Raw genomic sequence first — 18,265 nt, 5'->3', positions numbered from 1 at the left:
TAGTTCTTGCCGATATTCGGGTCGATGATGAGTGGACACAAGACCAATGGTACTCATGCCCACCCAATGTGAAATCCAGTGCCGATGAGGCAGACAGTCCGATTGAGCTAGTCCGTGCCTACCCCAATAGCCTTACAATCGACAGTGACTTGCATTTTCTCAAGAGGGACAAGATTCAGCGAGCATCCAACATACACGATGAAAGAAGCCATAATGGTATATACTTGACGCACAACGCAAGCACTCGTGACGCACCTGGCCCAATGAGGCTATGGAGACTAAAGGAGGGTCCCCAGCGACCGGCGCACAACTAAATGCGTACATAGGCCTAGCCATGGCTATGAGCTTGGTGCCCATCACCGATATCAACGCGTTCTGGTCGAATAAAACTATTTCAAGGCCACCACGACTTCAAGGCAACGATAAGCAGAAATCGTTTTCTAATATGCATCCTGCTTTCGATGCTGCCGAAGATACCTCCTACCCGAAAGTAGAACCAGATTCCGATCACCCCGATGCCCAACCGGTCTCAGGCTCAGCCATTAACGCGGGACAAAATGACAATGTGGTCGAGCGAGGTAGAGAAATAACCGGGCGTCGGTATGCTTATGATGCCCGTATTCAAACATGTAATTCCCTAAGTTTCGGCCCTGTATCTGCAACAAAAACAACGTCCCATAATGCTTAAAGGTCCGTCTCTAACAGACAACAAGCATAAGGAGCGATTCCCCGTATTCAAAAATGTAATTTCTCAAATCGTCAGTCCTGTAGCTGTATCAACCTTGTCTCAGAATGTGATTATCGTTATGTCCCGTCTATAACACATATGTAGCATTTGATTCAATTCTCCATTTACAAAAGCGTAGTTTCCCAAATCTTCAGCCTTGTAGCTTGATAGCTGACAGGATTCTGGGTAACTCATGATACTGACGAAACGGGCTGGCTATATGACACATTCGACAAATGGTTTAAAAGTCCGTGGCATATTCGTCAGTCTAAAATCGTTCTCTTCGCCAGGGCAACATGAGTGGCTGACATTTTGATGACCCACGTTGTCAACCACGGCAGAGCCAATCAGATACTTGTGGAGCGTTAGACAGGAGCCAATTCGCCGCAAATTAAAAGGCTTGCAAATAGAGCAGGTACAGAGCTGATGATTTAGAAAATAAGTTTGGGCCAAGGCGTAAGTATAGAAAACATTTGGACTCTTCTGTTTGAAGACAATGAAGCCGCAATAGAGCGAAAATGGTACTTGCGGGGCGTACGTAGCTCGTTTGGGCGCTAGCAGCTTCTTCTGCCTGCGATAAGGGGCACCTCTTTCTTTCTTCGAGTAATTCGCATTGCCATCACTGTCCACATAACACGCTTGGCCAGCGTTCGCGCCTTTTTCCACACGCCATTTTCGTCTACTCACTCCGTATGGCACAGCAGTCGAGACAAACTTAACCGGAAATGCTGCAAAACGTGTCGGCTGTGGCGAAGGGGATCTCGTCTAGCAAGTGGTCCCTCTATATGGCATTCCAGCCCTTGCACCGAATTTTTGACAGCAGCATACAGACACCCGGTTATTTCTCTGCCTCGCTTGACCACATTGTCATTTTGTCCCGCGTTAATGGCTGAGCCTGAGACCGGTTGGGCATCGGGGTGATCGGAATCTGGTTCTACTTCCGAGTAGGAAATGTCTTTGGCAGCATCGAAAGGAGGATGCATATTAGAAAACGATTTCTGCTTATCGTTGCCGTGAAGTCGTGGTGGCCTTGAAATAGTTTTATTCGACCAGAACGCCTTGATATCGGTGATGGGCACCAAGCTCATTGCCATGTCTAGACCTGTGTACGCATTTAGTTGTGCGCCGGTCGCTGGGGACTCTCATTTAGTCTCCAGAGCCTCATTGGTCCAGGTGCGGCACGAGTGCTTGCGTTTTGCGTCACGTAAATACCATTATGGCTTCTTTGATCGTGTATGTTGGACGCTCGCTGAATCTTGTCCCTCTTGAGAAAATGCAAGTCCTGTCGATTGTAAGGCTGTTGGGGTAGGCACGGCCTAGCTCAATCGGACTGTCTGCCTCATCGGCACTGGATTTCTCATTGGGTGGGCATGAGTACCATTGGTCTTGTTCCCATTCATCTTTGACCCGAATATCGGCAAGAACTATGTCCATGGGAAGGTCTCACGCTTCTGCGGAATGATCAGCAAGGTGTGTCGCTCCTCAAAACGTATTCACTGGTCATAAGCACAGCTGGTGCTGTATGAAACTGATATCAAACGACTTTAAACCGGTTTCTTGAAATGACCAATCACGTTACAATGAAGCGAGCACATACGAACTGCGCCAAGAGCTCGCAGTAGTCTCTACGCCCGCGGCAACAAGCTAGGTGCACTCGCGCAGGTTCAAACGTGTCAGAACGGCCGAAAGAGGCACGTCGAAATGGCCACTGGTCAGTTAAACGCGCACCTCTGGAAACGGCAGCAGTGCCTAGAAGGCAGCAACCCGCTCCACGCCCTCTAGCAAGCGAAATGCCAACGCATAGCACACCAGGACGATTGAGTTGACGCGCAGAATGCAATATATCGCTGTGTTTTGAAAAAGCTAAAGCGCTACCCATATGTTACTTCTCGATCGGAGCCTGACTCCGACCCCCCCCCCCTATCAGGTCTGACATATGTCCGGTACCATGTCTAAGTAGGACCGCAAGATATATTTGAGAGAGAGAGATAAAAGAACATTCTAGCCTTTGCTCGTGGCTAGTAGTGATAAGTTTTCGGTGGCTTGTCAGAGCGAAATACGGTACACAGGGGACATCCTAACCTATAAGACGACACATTAATTCCAACTAATCTATCAGAGCCCGATAGGTCCTGTTAGTGTGGAAGTGTGCTAATACATTTCTATAGTGTTCCTACACGACAATTTTACCTAACATATACATTACGACCATATAATCATCCAAAATATTGGCTGTACTTTTGATTGTTGGTACACATGGACTACGCGTATTGCAGCCAATCAGCGCGGCAGTAGCATTCAACAACGTACTTTTCTAAATCATCAGCTCTGTACCTGCTGTATTGGCAAACCTATTAATTTGCGGCGAATTTGCTCCTGTCTAACGCTCCACAAGTATCGGATTGGCTCCGCCGTGGTTGACAACATGGGTCATCTAAATTTAGGCCACCACGTTGCCCTGGCGAAGAGAGCGATTTTAGACTGGCAAATATGCCACGGGCTATCAAACCATTTGTCGAATGTGTCATATAGCCAGCCCGTTTCGTCAGTATCATGAGTTATCCAGAATCCTGTCAGCTATCAAGCTACAAGGCTGAAGATTTGGGAAACTACGCTTTTGTAAATGGGGAGCGAAATCATGTGCTGGATGTGTGATATAGACAGAAAGTTTCGTCAATATCTGATCGGTATGCATAACTTGGTTAGTTCTAGCAATATAAGACTGGACACTACGTGATTTCGTACGGGGAATTGAATCAAATGCTACATATGTGTTATAGACGGGACATAGCGATAATGACCTTCTGAGACAAGGTTGATACAGCTACAGGACTGATAGTTTGAGAAATTATATTTTTGAATACGGGAATCATTCCTTATGCTTGGTGTGTGTTAGAGACGGGCCGCAAGAATTATGGGACGTTGTTTTTTGCAGATACAGGGCCGAAAACTTAAGAAACTTCATGTAACCCTAGAAATGGTCCAGTCAGTTAAAAATTATGCGATGTTTTGTTTTGCAGCTAGAGGATAGAAAGCTTAGGAGACTATGGATTTTGGCTTGGTGAATCTCATAGTATATATATACGTATTATACATGTGTTATACACGAATCGGATCTGGGCATTTTTGTATATATGTAACCGTATTTACAACTTCAAAGACGAGCACTGGTGAGATAACTGACCCAACTTCGCTGAATTTTACTATGTACGAACGGGCAGAGGCTAGTCAGTATCAATTGAGCCTATCGGTTGGCCTACGCCTACCATATCCCAGTATACAGCTAAATGCCTGTGTCATGATTTTCCAAGTAGAAATCGTGGAAACAATCTATTTAAGAGAATTGTCACAATAAAGAAGATCCCCCCCCCGCACACACACACTCGGTGGGGTTTTCATACATCATGATCAAGCTTTTTTCAACATGTTACAAATAGGCATATGATTAATGATTATTTACAGCCCCATGCACCATAACAGCACCTCACTTTCTTGGATCTAGGTCGTGGTACCCCCGACCTCACTATTTTGCCGAGGATTTGAGAAAAGCACACTTTGCAATCAGGGCTGCGAGATAGAGGTTGACGTCGACGACGGCTCTACGATTCCTGGACGAGGTGACGAGACTGAAGTATCCTTCAGACAGAGTGATGTAGACGAATCCATGTCTGCATCAACACAGATAGAGAAGCTAGCTCGCAAGAAGTTTAGCGTTTATGGCGATCTGATAGTAAGCGTGCAGCTAGCTGGATCAAGTTATGGGAAGCATCGTTGGAACCGAAAATGGTGTAATGGAGAGCTTAGATGAGATAGCAAAGCTGTACTATATGAACGATGGATTTATTCCTCAGAAGCAATGGTCGGCCCTTTGAACTCGATTTACCTATCTTATGCGTCAGCACAAAAGAAGCAACTTGCTCCCGTGCACGGGGTCTGCAGAGTCGGAAAGGGGTTGAGTCATCGGGTGAGCTACTGTGTCGTCTAGCTTTGGACGCGACTGACGAAAATGCACCAGCTAATGAAGACCAAGCTCAGACGGAAAATACTCTATCACGGACGCGCCCACCACAAATGTGACCGGAAAACGAACAAAGCGTGAAAGCCTTGATCGACTCAATTGCTGCAGCCATTCAGAACATGGTCAACGTTGACTCCGAAAAATATAGGTATTTTAAAAGGGGGCTTCAATTCGAGAAAGAGGAGGCTAAAATAAGCGGGAGCACGAGTTGAAGATGGAGGGGCACCGTAAAGCCGCTGGACGAGCCGCTGTAGAGCGTCATGCTTCTGCGGGGGGAGAGAGAGTGAGGTATAGATGCTGCAATTGCTAGAAATAGCTCCTGATAAAAACAAAAAAAAATGACCATCCAAGGAAAAACAAGTTGATCACATTAAAAAACAGAACTATTTTACAAACTTGGTTACTTTGGAGATGAAGTATTCGTCTAGCCAAGGTGATCTCGGGTCAAAATAGATAAATATCTCGTTTCCGGTGGGCTCCGTGCAGATGCGAATATTGGTAAGTATAACAGCCCCGTAGAATAATTTCCCCATGGGCGATTGCCGTGCACGAAGCTTTTTATCCCAATGTATAAAGTACTATTCAACCTTGAATCTACAAAATCCTCATTCGACCGCTTCACGCACTTTACTCGTTCCAGAGTTTAACGCTGCTTTAGCAGCTAGGTTTGGGTTGTAAAACGGACAGCAAAGTACTTACTACACCCATAAGCTGGATCACCGCTTCACGCACGTTACTCGTTCTAGAGTTTAACGCTGCTTTAGCAGCTAGATTTGGGTTGTAAAACGGACAGCAAAGTATTTACTACATCCGTAAGCTGGACCACCGTACACGAACTTTCCTAGGAATAAATCGTATTTACTCACCATCGTCGAGTCGTGACGCCATCCTTTCACGGGGCGGAACTTACTGACTACGATACCTTCCGGCGTGGTGACAGCTTGCCATTTGAAACAATACCGTCGCAGGTGGCAGTAGGTAAAGCGAGCGCTGTAGATTAGCAAATGGTGAACAGGTGTTGACACGCGGGATTGATCAAGACATATTCTGTTGTTCGCCGTCCATAACCCCCTAACATGTTTTCAGAGGGCCCCTTTGCGCGATGAGCTCGTCAATTAGTCGTTCGTTGGACGGACTACCAAGTGCTACCATGTGGCATGGGCCTACTGTAAACCCACTACTTCGGCTTACACGTTCGCCCACGTGTATGAGGAAGCGTAAGTTGCACTTTCACTCAGATTAACTATACTTTCCAACGCAAGTATAGATTTACTTAAGTAGGAAAGCAAAGCAGATTTCCGGTAATGGAATACGAACACGCGGCGGGGAGCCAATCCATGGATGGTAATCCGTCCATGCGTAGCATGTTCTTCTTCCTCGAACATTGTGCGTGCAGACGGCCCCCATCTGGCGGCTCATGAGTGGAAAGATTTGTCAACAGTCATTGGAGAGGCATCCGTAGCGACAATGCCACATACGCTGTCACCAACAGAGCACAACCGTGTCGCTCAGGGATTCATCGTGATCGAGCAGCGCGATTCTGCTACTACGAGAGTGGCGTCCAGGACGACACCGCGCGTGCAGTCGTTGAAACTGCACGTCAGCGGTTATGTGGGGAACAGGGCGAGCATTTTCTCCGATGGCTTGTCGAAGTCGATACTGACATAACGGATCGTCATATCAGTGACGAACCGTCAAATGTTGCGTTCGCCATGTCATGTTTTGGCGGGCGAGGAAGGTGATGGGCGTATCGCCACCGGCACATAGATCATACGTGGCGTATGCGACATTAAAGAGGGGCCCAGACAAGATTTGAGCCCCCTCAGAATGAGTTCCGGTCGAGAGCGAAGGTTCTTGACCTGCCGCAACGTAGGCATTAGCTTCATGCTTACTCCCAACGTGCACGGTACTTGGACTCCAACATCGTGACCAATCCGATCGACGAGGCGACAAAGGTAATCACGTTCATAAAGGGTTGGAGGGATGGGTCGGTTAAGACCTATCTCTTCCGAGAGTACCCAAGTACTCACGTAGCTGCGATTGCCCTTGCGATGCAACAGGTGTTTAGCCTGAAGCCGCCTAAGCTGCATGCGAACGTGCCGAGGATGAGACGTCCGATGATGAGAGCGGGAGGTCCAGAGCCTATGGACCCTCGAATACTTCCACTGATGGACGTCGACAGCGTATTGAGGGACAAATACGGTGTTTTCGATGTGGGTACACCGGACACTTTGGGTTGAGTGCACAGCACCTGTGCACTCGGCCAGGGGTCAACGCGGCGATGCTGGGCATCGCCCTGTACAAAAACAAAGTGCAGAGCCAGTACTCGCGGGGCGCCCTACTGGTATTGCGGTCGCGCGTGTCTACAGCTGACACGCGACACTGAGGACTGCAGCCCTGCAGTGGTGCAGCGGTGCTGCCGTAGCTTTGCTTCAGAGGAAGACGTTCGATTCAAAGAGTCACTAATACTAAGTTCCTTATCCAAAGGAACTTACAGCCCACGACCAGGGCTCAAAGTTAATACCTTAGCTTTTATGCTTCAAAACCAGAAGTGTTTTATATACTATTATTGCGGCCAAGCGGCTTAGAGGTAAATGTTTCTATTTAACTATCTAGCATAGTTAACCTTATCAAACGCAAATCGTGTGGCTTTCAGCCAACGTATTGAGATACCTTGTGAACTCTCCAACTCATATACTGAGAGTTTGTTACCTCTCCTGGTAATTATTACTCCTGTGTGTTCCACACCATGTAACCCCGTTACACTCTCCCCCACTAAGCTGATAACATTCTGTTCTCGAAATTTTCCTTGAGCGAGAACACGTCTTGTTAAGACAGCGGTGGTTACTACACCTGACACAAACGTTGTACAGCTCCGCGAGCTCACAAACAACTACGCATCGTTGATGCCCAACTTCTCGTCGTCGGCCCACGGCCCAATGTTCCCCGCGCACCGCGCATCTTGGTCTGAAGCAGTTTCAGACCTACGCTCGCGCTCCGCGCCTACTCCAACAGCTGCTAACCGCTTAGAGCTAGGCTCTTGACTCGTCCGAGTCATCGACAACAGCTCAGCGGTTGAGCACTCGCTTCACAAGCAATAGGTCGGTGGTTCGATCCTATGAGGGCGTCACCCTCCGTGAATGATTGTCCACGCTTGGACAAGCTTTAGGGCAACATCCTTCTAGCTCAGTGGTCGAGCTTTGGCTTTGGAAGCCACCGGTCGGTGGTTCGATTCCACCCGCGCGCAGCCCTCTCATACCATGAGTAGTCCGTACTCGGACTAACTTACGGGCATCGCCCTTGCAGCTCAATGGTAGAGATCCGTCCTGGAAAGACATATGCCAGTGGTTCAGTCCCCGCCCGGGACACACCACTTTCGCTGTTACAGCGCATCCACATCTGGATCATGCTCATCAAGCTAGTCGCTTCAAAAATACTATGCGTCCATCGGGTTTCTTGTTCAGCACAACATGAAGCACCTGGTTCCTTCGGGACCATGTCCCTAACACCACGAGGTCTCTCCATCTCCTGCTCCCCCTGCGAGAACCGCTCAAACAAACGAGCTGGCTGCTGCAGCCACTGGTCCGAACCTGAGCTCAACTACCCACCTGCTCGCTCCCCACTCTTGTGGGAGGCGTAAGCGTCCACGACGCCAGAGCTTGCCGGAGGATAACATCAAACTCTCATGTGTTCTGTGAGTGAGGGTAACGTCTCCACCTCACACAGTACTGGGTACGACCCTGACGTCTACGGCGCGCCACAGGGCATTTTATGTGATAGTGGAGCTCACCATGCTCATCGAGCATAGCGGGTGGAGGCCTTGCCTCAGCTAGGTTCTCGCGACGAGAGTCAGCACTTGCCGGAACGGCGTCTGTGTCCCTACGACGCCGGCGTCAATGACACGAACGTTCACGCCCACCGCCCATCGGTCCATCTCGAAGAGATGATCCACCTTGTGGATAGCTTGCAGTCACCACAGCTGACTCACAACCAGGTCTCTGACGTTGAGCGTCCAGTTGCTCGGCTAAACGCTCAGCTTGACTTGCTCCTGCTTCTCGAGCACCTTTCTCCGTGACCTGCGGCTCTGCCACTTGCCGTAGACCAGCCTGCTGTGGGACCACCACCTCATGTCATCCAGCCTCCCGCTGCTCTACCACCTGCTACCCTGCGGCTGTCCATGGCCCAGCCACCGTTGTCACCAACGCCTCCGCGCTCACCTGAGCAGGGCTTGATACGGCTTGAGCAAGCCAGCGTAGAAGGCTGGATGCGGCCGCATCTTCGTCGGAAGATTAAGCGTATACGCTAGGACCTACTTGGTCACGACCAGGAACGGTCCTATGACCCGAGGTCTCAACGTCGTCTTGAAGACTACAGACAAAGCATGACTTAGTAGTTTTTATGCGGTTAATAAAACCATAAACCCTAGATCTAAAAATTCTCAACATTGCTTCTGCCCTTGGCATCTGCATGTTCCTTCTGCGTGTCTTGGCTTTCAGCCATAGCATCGCTTACTTGACGCATAACGCTCAGTCTCAAAGGACAAAGTCATCGACTTGCTTTCGAGCCGCAACAGGGCTGACATCAGCTAGCTGCTCGGCTATCCCTCCCCCATCAAGCCCTGAGCCACTGCGTGGCGGCGTCAGTGAGACGCGAGGGTTAACCAAGCCGTTCACATAGATAGGAGTGTAGCCTGTCGAGGCGTGCACTGCATTATTTAATGCGAACTCAACGAGTGCCCCCTTCGATCGAATTGTGACAGTTGTGAAGTATCTCGTCGACCATTTTGACGGAATCACCAATCTCAATGGGAGGTTCGGTTCGCCGAGCTCGCCCTGTCGGCGAGTTTCATCTCGGCGGTATAACAGGCCGTCTTCGCTGAGTACAAAGACTTCTGCGACTTTGCCGGCATTCTGAGCTCGACGGTGTGTAAGGTCCTCAAATTCACCTCTCAGGTACGCCTTCAGATCGGCCCACCTGAGTTCTTCGTCTTGTACCTTCGCGATTTGTCGTCTCCTCTCAGTCTGTACTGTCACTGGATCAATGTCGCTGGCATTCTGAGCTGTCTGGGCTGACTCCATCTGCGACCCTGTTTCGACATTCGGGGTCGTGTAGTTAGTCCGCCGAGTCGACGCCCTGCTGACTTGTTCGAATTCATCTCCACTGCTTTCAAACGCGGATTCTCCAAGATTTGTTGATATGGCTTCGTGATCCTGACTTCCTCCTCGTGCTCTAGCCGAGTCTTCATCCAGCTCGTCCTCAAAGTGAACTCGGCGTACTCGGCTACGAGCGACTGCCGTGACAATCGGGGTTTCCGCTGGGTTGTCTGTGGCGTACAGTTCTTCGGCTACTCGGTTAATCATTCTCTGTTCTGCTTTCCTATCCGTCCCGAGAATTATTCGTCCAGCTTTAGCTTCAAGTGCTTCTGTAGCGAGAGAATCAGCCGCTGCGTTATAGTGTCGCGCTATGTGTCGATACCGGACCGAGTTGAGTTGCTTCGTGAGATCCTTGTGTCGAGCTAGTCCACTTGCAACGTTTCCTTCTTGCATGTTATCACCCCCATGGATTGCTGGATTGCAAGCCGGGAGTCACCCACGATAATCAGGTCAGTTATCCCTCGGTCAATCGCCGCAAAGACTCCATTGTTCAAGCCGGTGCACTCGGCGATGTTGACTGTGGTGGACGGCAGGTACGCACTCGCAGCGATATCAATGTACCAATTCGGAAGGCGCCACAGTATCCACGAACAACTTCCATACCCGCCGTATTTAGCTGTCTTCGCTGAGCCATCAAATGAAAGCACACATCCCGCAAAGTCAGCTGGTATTCGGGCGTATAGCAGCTCCGGGTCCATTCGAAATGTCGCCGAGTTCTTGGAGGGAGGCGCAAGATGCTTCAGGGACTCGTTGAGTCCGATAAACGGGGTTTTCGACGCCTGGAGCAACTGGGCGAAGTCTACATCTCGTTCACGTACTCGCTTCACCTTCAAATCGTAGGGCGACAACATAACCGCGAAACTGACTGCGCGGCCGTACAACGATTTTGACTTAAACACCCACTCCAGCGTGGAGAAACGGGTGTAGACGTGTAGCGTCTTTCTCGCCAAGAGAGTGTAGTACACTTTCAGCAATTGTAGCAGCGCGACTACCTCTTTTTCAGCGGGATGATAGCCGAGTTCATTCTCCTTTAGTACGCGTCCGCAGAAGCGAACTGGGTGCAACTTGTCGTCGTGCGGCTGCATCATGGTCTGCTCAGTGCCCAGTCATTGGCGTACAACATTATGTGGACTGCTTTCGCCGAGTCGAAATGGCGCAGAATTGGAGCTTCTGCTACCCGTCTTTTGAGCTCGGCGAATGACGCTTTTGCTGACACCAAGTCGCCCCCAGGACCAATGTCCGTATTCTTTAGCTGATAGAGTACCGCTCCATAAACAGCCAAGTTCTGGATGAATCGGCCGTAATAGTTAAGTGCACCGAGGAAGGCTTGCATCCCCTTCTTTAATTTCGGGAAAGGAGAGCTCGGCGATCGCGGCCATTATCTTCACATCAGCGCGTATGCCACTCGGCGTAATCTCGTGCGACAGGAAAATCAACCTTGGGTTGGACAAAAATACTCTTGGTAAAGCTGATGCGATTTCGACATTCTGTGAACCGGGCTAGTAGTCGGTCGAGTGTCTCCAAGCAGGCGTCAAACGTCTCCCCTCCAAACAGATATCATCGACAAACGACCTCCATTTGAACACCGGGATCAAATGAGACCGGTCTGGTTCTCCGTCAGCTAACATGTCACCGTCCGGTCCGTTGACTAGGTCTTGGACCGGATCGCAGTCAGCTTGTGGTAGGTGTTCCACTTCGAACTTCGTCAGCTGACCTGGCGTTGAATCGCCGACTCCGCCGAGCTCGACTCGCCGAGTTCCCGACTCGGCTTCAGCAATAGCCATTCGTTCAGCAAACAACTTCCATCCTCCCTTGGGTTGAACGTATCCCCATAGAGCGTTGTCGATGAGACGTTGATAGATCATAGGCGCATTCTTCAATCCAAACGGCATTCGTAACCATTCAAAGTGTCCAAGTGCACAGACGAACGCTGAGATCTGCCGAGCTCGACGAGTCATCAGAACTGCCCAGAATCCGCTCGCCGCATCAAGCGAACAAAACCACAGGTAACTCTTCAATTCGGTGAGCAGGTCATCAACTAGTGGCATAGCGTATTCCATTGGCGTCGTAATCGCACTAACTAGTTTATAGTCAATGCACAGCCGAATATCCGCACCATTTTTCCTGAGCACTATCACCACTGGTGAGGCCCAAGGGCTGCCTGAAAATGATATCAACCCAGCTCGAAGCAGCCCCTTCAACAACTCGTACGGTTTGCTCAAGTGGCGGAGAGGTATCCGCCGAGCTTTCTGCTTGATCGGTGCATGTCCTTGAACGTCAATGTTGCACAATGCTCCGTACGCTGGAGGCGGCAGGGCATTACCACTTGAAATCATTATCCCTTCGTGCTTTTTCAGCTTTGCCACCAACCTAGCCGACTGTGCTGGCGTATGACTACCTGACTTGACGTTTGGAGCACTATAGTCGAGTTGTGTAGACTCAACTTCAGTGAGGTCGGGAAGGAAAGCCAACTCGTGAGCGTAGTCTGTCAACTCCAGATCTGTCCCACTCCGCTCAAAGATATCGGTCTTACTGTCGTCCTCACCATCCGCTTGCTCGTCTTCGGTCGCTGCGATAGCCAAGTAGTCTTGTCTTAAGGTTTCCGTTGGGTCTCTCGTCGAATTGCATTCATCATCTTCAGCTTGTTCTAAGCTCTAGCCAATCCCGCCGGGGTCGAACACCGTCGCTGAGTTCGTTACTCCGATCCCAGTTACAGCACCTCCCAACAGTGATACCCCCGATAAATCATAGTCGTCATCCACGTCAGGGCCCGTATTCGCTGAGTTCACTACGATGGCCGATCTGACTTCTGCGTGTTCAAACTTGTCTCCGAGGTAGATGGTATCATTGTCATGCCGTCTAATCACATCCGAACCGGTTTCATCCTCCATAGTCTCCAACACTGAGTCCGCCATAGCGGGGTCGTCGTTGGGCTTTATTCCTTCATGTAGTAATACCTCCCGACTATCATATGTCTTTGTGGCGTCGGAGTGCTGATCCGCTGAGTTGGTTGCGACGGCAGAACTAGCTTCCGTGCGTGCAAACGCGTCTCCGGGATAGCTGACATCCTGACGACATGCTGCGGCCACGACCGAAGCACTCTCAGTGTTTAGATCCGCTGACGCCGAGGCCACCGCCGCCGACTGGATAATACAGGCTTTTGGCGTACCCATCGCTGAGTTCACCACAGCTGCAGAACTTAACCCATCGACTCCATACTTGGCTCGTGCCTCAGCTTCATCACTGTGGTTACTTGTATTCACCGTCCAGCTCAGTCCTTCACTGTTAGCCTCAACATATCTGGAAAGTAATACCTCCAGCTTGGAATTTGCAGTCGTCACGCTAGGGCGCTGTACCGCTGAGTCTGCTACGACGGCAGGACAGACATCCACGCGTCCAAACTCGTCCCTCGCGTAGTCCGTTGTCCCATGGCACACCGGAACAGCTCCCAAGTCATTTCTTGCGACTGGTTCTCCGAGCGCCGAGCTCGCCGTCACCACATGGTTAATCCCAGCATTTATAGTGGTCAGGGTGCTCATAGCGGAGTTCACCTCGCCCACAATACTTTGTATAATAACTCCAAACTTAGCTCGGTCGTCAATAACGGGCTGAGCGTCACGTAGGACTTATTCCGAGCGTTCTTCAGGGTCTCCTTCCGTTATAGCTGAGTCTTTAGTTGCCGACGCTTCTTCCTTGGCCCGTTCTGCACTTGTTCCGTCAACCGCTGAGTTCGTGCTGACGTCAGAAACGACGCCATCGTCTTCAAACTTGGACAGGTGATAGGAGACATCTTGGCCATCGTGTAGCACCGGCGTACGATCCGCTCGGACGTCTTCCAGCTTGAACGCTGAGTTTATAGCCGGGTCACCCCTTGTCACCCCTGAAGTCGATATGACGTCGGCGTTACCGCGACGCCTCTCGTCTTCGTCGGCTTCTGTATCAGCTTCGATCCTTCTCCAGCGTTCGGCGCATGTTAATTCTGGTCCATTTTCCACTGGAGGGGGTCGTTTTTCCACCGCCGTCGGAATTGGGTATTTTCGTCTTTCCACAGCTGGCGGTTGGTGTGACAACCAGTCCTCGTACAGTCGTTGTTCTTTCTGCAGCAAATCTTTGTCCATCGCTGACTCAAATGCCAATATCTGCCAGTCACGGTATTTCGCCGAGCTCACGCGGACATATCCCTCATTGGCCAGTACTCCGTGTGGTTGCCATTTTATCACATAAAAGTGAGGTGGGCACCAGACTGACGTCGGTCGTACGTTCGTAATCAGGACATGGGTTGGTCTTCCTCGGCGATTAAAAACAACCGTTGGAATCCAACCCTTCGTCCGTCGCACCCACAAGTCATGCGTCGACTCAATGGGTTGCCGCCTGGGCAATTTGAACTCAGCGGTCATTCGGCTTTCGATTGCTAGCCCGTCTGGTGGCCCGCATGGGACATTTGGTCCGAACTCGGTCTTGGTCGGCGCATTACTTGATCGGATAAGTGGGATTACCATCGCATCGGGTAGCTTGAGTGCCGAGTTGTACAGATCCAGACGGATCCCAGCTGGGATCATGAAGCCAGTGCCGAGAATCAAATCGACTCCGGCATGATGAGGCATTATCCATACTTCAAACTCGTATGCCACTTCCCAGCCGAGTGTCACCTTCACAACTGCTCGTGACGTTGTCACCATTCTGTCTTTACTTATTCCTTGTATGTCGATTCGCTTATCTCGGCTGGCCACTCTCTTGAGACGCAGTTTTCTCGCGGAGTACTCACTAATCGCCGAGACATTTGCTCCGGTGTCCAATAGTATCTTGGTTCTTCGGTCGTCCATCCCAGCCGTTCTCCCGGAAGCAGCTTCATGATTCTGGTACGATGCACAGCCTGGTCTGACTGCCGAGCTACACTTGCAATCGCTCGGTGGCTATCATCTAACTCACCGAGCTCACGTGTAATTCCGTCGATTTCGCACATCCAATTGCCATCCCCGCTTCTTCCCTCGGGCCGTCCTGCTTCGCCTACGAAGGCAAACAAGAAGTTAGCCTCCACTGCAGGTTCAGCCGCCTGTGGTAGCCCGATATATTCCAACTCAGTCAGTGTTGGCGGTTCGCCGAGTTTAAATCACTCGGCGTGTAAAGGTTTTGCAGGTCTTCTGGCACTTGCGACTTGTCGACAGAGTTTTTCACGAACGCAGCCAGCTTCTCGTATTGACGAAACAGCTCGCACTGGCCGACTTCATGGACTTGTCTGCAGAATTTGCAGCGTCGCCGACAGTAGTGAGCCGAGTGCCCCGTTCTTCCACAAGCTGCACAAGGTCCACGCTGTGCGTTGTCGCGTGGTCCATCTGCACGGTTCGACTGTACTCGTTGCTTGTACGGTCGCGGAGGTCTGTTCGCTGAGTTCCCCCAACTTCGATTCGAGCAATTCTGGTCTCCCGCCGAGTTCTCTCGGCGGTCCGGTGTATTTCCCATATCATTGGAAACGCCGGCGTCTATGTAGTCGTCGTCTTCCGCTGAGTCGTAACCTCTGGACTGTTCCTCATCATCCCATTCGTCTTCGGAGTTGTACGGACTCGGCGGGTTCTGATCGAGGAGTTCCTTTCCGTCAGAGTCAGCGTCAACGACAGTGACTCGGCGGTCGCGGTTTTCTTCCTTGCGACTGCGCTTCTCATCTCGACGTCCATCTCGGCGTTCATCTCGACGGCTTTGATCCTTCCGCTTGTCGTCTCGGCCTCGTGCGATCACGAGTCGGTCGCGTTGCTTCTTGCGCTTTTCGCCGAGGATCCGACGATTGATTATCTGCTCCACCTTACTGATGTCTTCCAACTGCAAGGGGTACATCAAATCCATCACATCGTCATCACCACAACGCAGCAAGAAGTGCTCGACATGGTCAGCTGTGTCGGCGCCACCTTTCTCGTAGTGGATCTTGGCTGTCCGAGCATACCCATTGAGTCGGATCAGGAAGTCGCAGATCGGCTCGTTTACTTTACGTCTCGCCGACTAGTAACGAGTGCGGGCGGATTGGTCGAACTGTGAGCAGTAATAATCCAGGAACGCTTCGCTGAGTAGCTTCCAACGTCGCCGAGTCTTCTTCGGCAGCTGCCTATACCAACTCTTCGCCGCGCGTCCCAAGCATAGCGAGAAAGGCTCGCACCAGGCACTTTGGGGCATCCTGGTGCTCTTCATCTCGTAGATAAAACGCTTAAGCCACTGGTGCGATGCGTCAAAACGGTAGCGCTTCCCTTCGAACTCGGCGATTTTGTCGAGTGAGGCGTGGGCTCGGACTTCTAGGTACTGAGTCGAGTCATCTTCAGCCGCGTCAAAGCTCAAGTTGCGGATGTAGTCCTTCACGGTTTCTTCACGGTTTCCTCTCACGTTGAAGGCGTCTTCGTCCTCCTCGTCCTCCTCGTAAGCCTCAGCCTCGTCTGCAGCGTCATACAATTCACGGTAACGACCAACATTCCGCTGTCCACGACTCGGCGCTCGCTGATTCGCAAGTGGTATAGGTCGAAAGACGATCTAAACGTTAGAGAATAAACAGAAGCAGGATACTACCCCTTCTCCGCTCAATCTCCACCGCCGTCATTGAATTTGTAATGGTGTGTATTTAACTTGGGCTGTCTACCCTAAAACTGGAGGAAGCTGCGGTTCAATGGAGTCAGCATGTGGGAGTCTTCGAAATACGGAGTCCCTTGCGTAGCGCGGAACACTTCACGTCTCTTCATCTCCGGGGTCTTCGGCAAAGGAATTTTGCTTGGGTCTTCGCCGAGTGGTTTGAACTCGGCTACTCGGCTGTACACCTTCTTCGTTCCACCAGGGGCCTTCTCCAATCCAAACGCCACTCTCAACTTCTTCTTCCATTGCCAGAGCTCAGCTCCGCCACGGGTCAGACTCCAGTCGGACAGGATGAGGCTGTTTGGTCGGCTGTTGCACCGATAGCCCATCGCCATCAACAGCAACACAGTTTCTTCCACCAACTGATTGATGTTGGCTGCACGCACCGGTTGAGTAAGCTCGGGACCCAACATCGGCCATTTCGCCTACGCCATCGCCACAGGCGCGAACATCATCATCCATTCCGATCTCGTTCTCATCTCCTCGCCGAGTCGAGCCAACACTTTATTGGCGCTCGGCGTATCGGCGTTCCTCGTCGCTTTCGGAATAAGGGGCGGGCGGTCCCCTTGAGCAATGCCATGTTCTTCTTCATCTTCTTCATCGTCCGCACCTTCGTCGAGCTCGGCGGATAAGTTGCGCTCGACAGGACGTGGGGCTCCCATGCGTCCCACCTGCAGCGTCAACTCTTCCACCTCGCCAAGTAGCTCGGCGGCAGTCTTCGTTTCTCCGAGCTCAGCGGTCTCAGCCTTCTCTTCATACTCTCCTTCACTTGCATCTCCGTTCTCGCTCTTCTGGTCTTGGCCATCCTCGTCGAACTGGACGGTTCGTCCCACCTCCATCGTCATGGCGATGAGTCGTTGATCCGCCGGGTCCGGCCCCGCGAGAGGCGATCCTCCTGCCGTCGCTGGGCTTCCGTCGCTCGGAGTTGCTGGTCCCTTGACCATCTTCACTCTTCTCTTTCTCTTCTCTTCCTCTTAACTTGGTTAGCTGGCACCTATAAAAACAAGCACACACTCCTGTTCCCGGGTCGCGGCACCAGTTGTGGTGTAGTAGAACACACAAATACCGTCAGATGTGGATTCCTTACGGTTGTATGGCCTGCGCAGAGGGTGGTCCCCTCGCGGTCCGGCCCTTCCGGGACAGACGAGTGGCTCGCTTCCACTCGGTTCCGACTAACCAAGTCAGAGCACTTCCGAGGCTCCGCCGAGTTTGGTTCGGCTGAGCTCGTTCACAACCCTGTGCTCTCCACCAAAGGATGGACGACGGCGCGCGAGCGCTTTTACTGGTCACCGAGCGCAGAGGCTGCTCAGCTAGAAGTGTTACGGCACCCGGGCTATCCGACGTACCGGCCCGCTGAGTATGCGGGACTTTCTTTCGCGCGTAGCGAGACTTTGTCCTACCCGGACCGACTTAATCTCTTGGCGCTACCAATCAATACCCTACAAGCTATGCCTCTCGAATATTGACGGCAGGCATAATCCAGCACTATGCAGGTACTTACCGGAAAAGTGTACACGTGTCTTGGACTAGGAAAATTCTGCTCTGTTATCTTCTAAGAGCCTTTTCAGCTCCCCTATTTAATCCTATGCTTCTTCTACAAATATCTAGTGAAATGTAGTCGTTTCGGATCTCTACCGACCCTTCAGCTGGGTTCAGGCGACCGTTGAGCTCAGCGGCTATCCGGATAGCATCATCCGGACGGATTGCCGAGTACTTACCGTGATCCTTTGTTCCTAAGCTCTGGGTTATCAGACCGGCCGA

At 51.2% G+C, this 18,265-nt stretch overlaps 2 pseudogenes across 2 annotated transcripts; both read left to right on the top strand.

The window, feature by feature from the left end:
• The first annotated feature begins 7,804 nt into the window (after positions 1 to 7,804).
• Positions 7,805 to 7,875, top strand: PITG_28749 (annotated as a pseudogene). The gene has a single exon. The product of its transcript is annotated as a tRNA-OTHER (tRNA).
• A 46-nt stretch (positions 7,876 to 7,921) lies between these two features.
• On the top strand, positions 7,922 to 7,992 carry PITG_28748 (annotated as a pseudogene). Its single transcript has one exon. The product of its transcript is annotated as a tRNA-OTHER (tRNA).
• The last annotated feature ends 10,273 nt before the right edge of the window (positions 7,993 to 18,265 follow it).

This window comes from Phytophthora infestans, genomic scaffold, assembly GCF_000142945.1.
Source record: "Phytophthora infestans T30-4 supercont1.43 genomic scaffold, whole genome shotgun sequence".
In the NCBI taxonomy this organism is placed as follows: domain Eukaryota; phylum Oomycota; class Peronosporomycetes; order Peronosporales; family Peronosporaceae; genus Phytophthora; species Phytophthora infestans.
This window is presented reverse-complemented; position numbering and strand designations above follow the sequence as displayed.